Genomic DNA, 3,689 nt, shown 5'->3' with positions numbered 1-3,689 from the left:
AGATTTAGTGAGACTTATATGGTCTAATGCAAGTTCTATCTTGGAGGATGTTCCATACATATATATTGCTTTTTGGGTCAACACCCGGTGATGCACAGGGGTTACTTCTGGCTTTACACTCAGGAATGACTCCTGGTGGTGCTCAGGGGACCATATGGGATGCTGGGAACCGAACCCAGGTTGGTCATGTGCAAGGCAAACGCCCTATCCACTGTACTATTGCTCTAGCCCCTGTTCCATTATATATATATATATATATATATATATATATATATACATATATATACTTTTTGGGTCACACCTGGCAATGCTCAGTGGTTACTCCTGGATCATGCACCCAGGTATTACTCCTGGTGATGCTCGGGGGACCACATGGGATGCTGGGAATCGAACCCGTGTCGGCCATGTTGGCTGCGTGCAAGGCAAACACCTTACCCATTGTGCTATCGCTCCAGCCCCTGTTCCATATATTCTTGAGAAAACTGTACAACTGCTGTTGTTTGTTTCAACATTCTACATATGTTTATTAGGTCCATTTGATAGTAGCATCATCTAAGACTTCCCTATTCCCTAGCCTATTTATCCTCCATCTAGTTTTAGCCATTATTTAAAGTGTTAGAATGAAGTCTACAATGGATACCATTATAGAATGTTTCCTTCTCCTTTTAATTCGGTCAGTGTTTGCTTTATATATTTGAGGCTCCAATATTTGGTGTGTGTAATCACTAAACAACTAGGAATCCCGAGGCTCTCTCTTGCCACCTGTGTTTGGTGGTCTCATGCTCCTTCCCCACCTGGATGGGCCAATGCCTCGGATAGACAAAGGAGGAAATGAGGGACAGGCTGGTTGGTTATTAGTTGCTGTTTATTCCATTCTCGCCACGATCCTGTTCCAATCTCTCTAAGCCCCTCATTCCCGTCTCCTCCTATCTCCCTTGCTCGTCTCTCCATGCTCAGATTCCCTGTCTTGGTCTCTCTAGTCTCTCCCAACCTCTCAGCATTGGGGGTAGCACAATCAACATATCAAGTCCCTTCCTGATCACCTGCAGCCAGGAGATCCAGATCAAGAGCAAAATGTCACCTAGGGGATCTTTCTCCTTTCCTTAGTCCATAACCACTTAAACATTCATCTCAATTCTACTTAATATAGTTATTTTGTATGGACACAGTAAGAGATACATCAAGCTTGTAGGGCGACTCTCCTGAGGACATTTCTCTATAGATCCCAGACTACAGTGCTCAGGCCAGATTAATCTTTCCTAACCCTAGCAGGGTCCTAATCTAGTTGTTACTTTTTGGGTCATGACAGAATTTGTCCATGACTGTGCTCTTAACTTATAGTTAAGTATCATGGCATTTTGGCCTGGCCCATTTTGATGCCAGGGTAGTCACAGCTTGCTCTGGGTCCATCCAGTTCCTCGTTGGGACCCTGATTTTGGGGTGCTATGAACTAAGGGCAAGTGAGGCTTAAATTGAGAAAACAGATGCCCAAAAATGAATATCATTCAGAGTCAATTAACTCCCAAGTTACAAAAGCATAGCATTAACTGGCTTCCTATGTCTATATGAAAAGGACATTGCTCTGAGTGAACTACACAAAAGATGTAAGGAGAAGAGAAAAGCAACATTTACAAGTTAACAGAGTCTGATTAGAAGATAAAGGTGACTGATGGTTGGGGAAGCAGAGCACAAATAAAGAGTTTACAGATAAACACAGAGAAATGGGAGTGCCTCAGGAGCACTGTGAATGGGTGCAAACCAATAAACCTAAGCTCCCTGTGGCAAGGCAAAAAGGACAAACCAATGTTATCCCACATGGTGCATATGTGTTTATAATTGTTCTAGATACTAAATATTATAGAATTAACTCTTTTATCAACATGAAAATCTTCCTTCCTTTTTTCCTTCCTTCCTTTTCTTTTTTTCTTTCTTTCTCTCTTCTCTTCCTTTTCACCACACCCAGCTGTGCTTGGGAGCTACTGCCAGTTTTGTGCTCAGGGGTCATTTGTGTGGTGCCCAGGGGACCATGTGGTATCAAGCTCAGGCCTCCTGCATGAAAATTCTTTACTCTGGCCCCTCTTGAATGATTTTTTTTAACTTAAAGCCTATTTCATCTTATATAGACAATGCATATCTCAATTTAATTTTGATTAATATTTGTATATACTATCCTTTTTGCATTCATTTTCTTTTAATGTATTAATGTATTGATCTAAATTAATTTGTCATATCCTCTATTTTCTGTAACATAATTTTATACTCTGAGTCTTCTAAACATGATTTCCATTAAACATTTAAAAACTTTAAACTTTCTAATCTACAATTTATAGTTTTTTCTCTGTATATAGGCCATATCTTCTTATATATTTTTGACCTATCTTACTCTGTGTGTGTGTGAGTGTGTGTGAGTGTGTGTGTGTGTGTGTGTGTGTGTGTGTGTGTGTGTGTGTGGACTATGCCCAGTAGTGCTCCAGGGTGATTCTTGGCTCTATGCTCAGGAGTGAGCCCTGGCATTTCTCAGAGATTCCTCTGAGCGTGTGTTCAGGGATTCAAACCAAAATTGATGGGAAGTAAGGTATGCACCTTCAAGCTTCTACTATCTCTCTGACCCATGTAGTACTAATTTTGATGAAAAGCTGAACATTTAAACTAGCAAGTCAGTCCGGAAGTCAGATTCTTTTCTCCCTAGGCTTGTTGCTACTGTTTATTCTTTATTTCTCTATTTTTCTTTATTTATCTTTAACTGAATCACCATAAATTACAAAATTACAAAGTTATTCATCATTGAATTTCAGGCATTCAACATTCCAACACCAATCTTTTCACCAGTGCCCACTTCCTTCCACCAGTTGCTATTGTGATTGTTTAGTTATCTATTTACTTAGTGATTCTTTTGAACTTTACAGAATCTCTAAAGAATGCACTTTTATCACAAGGCCACTGAAGTCTATGTAACAATAACTCACTGTTCATACCTGGTAAGTCAGAGACTTCCACAAATACTTTAGAACCGGTAACTCCCCAGCTTTTGTATGGGGTTGTGTGTGTGAGCTGATGCCTGCCCTTATCATGCACTGGCTCAGTTTACAACTCTGCTTTAGCCAGCTCTTCCTAAACTTAACAATCAGAGATGAGTGCTCAGGTCTTCTTTCTATTCCACAGTCTACATGCATATCCCTAAGTAGCGTGAAATGTCTGGATTTCCAGAAACATGCCAGAGCCTTTTCAAATCCCCCAATGGCTTCTTAACCAGGTCATGAATATGGGGTCTTGTTGAAATGTAGGGTCATGAAAATCTGGCAGCAATAAAAGATTTCTGAATGGGCAACAACCAAAACTTAACTCGAAACCAATGTGTTGTAAATTTAAGGTGTTTCTGGCAGTGCCCTTCGTGTCAGAGTGCTTAGTTGGAAAGGGGTCACAGGTGGGAGAAGTTTAAGAAACCCTGCCCTCCAGATAGCTTATGTTTCCTGTTAACCAACTGTGGTCAGTGGCTCCTTGTTCCCCAATTGCTATGCCTGCTTTAGGAAGTTGTAATGTTAAACAATGTCCTCTAATTGTATTTGACAAATATTCCCAGGGGAAAATAGTGTTTGCACTATGTGAGATCTGTGTCAGGCAAAATAAATAAAAGTGAGGGAACTGCCAGACAAGTCAAATACTGGCAATTCTCTGAGAATGATATTTTA

The sequence above is a fragment of the Sorex fumeus genome, unplaced genomic scaffold, assembly GCF_029834395.1.
Source record: "Sorex fumeus unplaced genomic scaffold, SorFum_2.1 ptg000030l, whole genome shotgun sequence".
NCBI lineage: Eukaryota > Metazoa > Chordata > Mammalia > Eulipotyphla > Soricidae > Sorex > Sorex fumeus.
The sequence above is the reverse complement of the archived record's forward strand: the minus strand, read 5'-3'. Positions refer to the sequence as shown.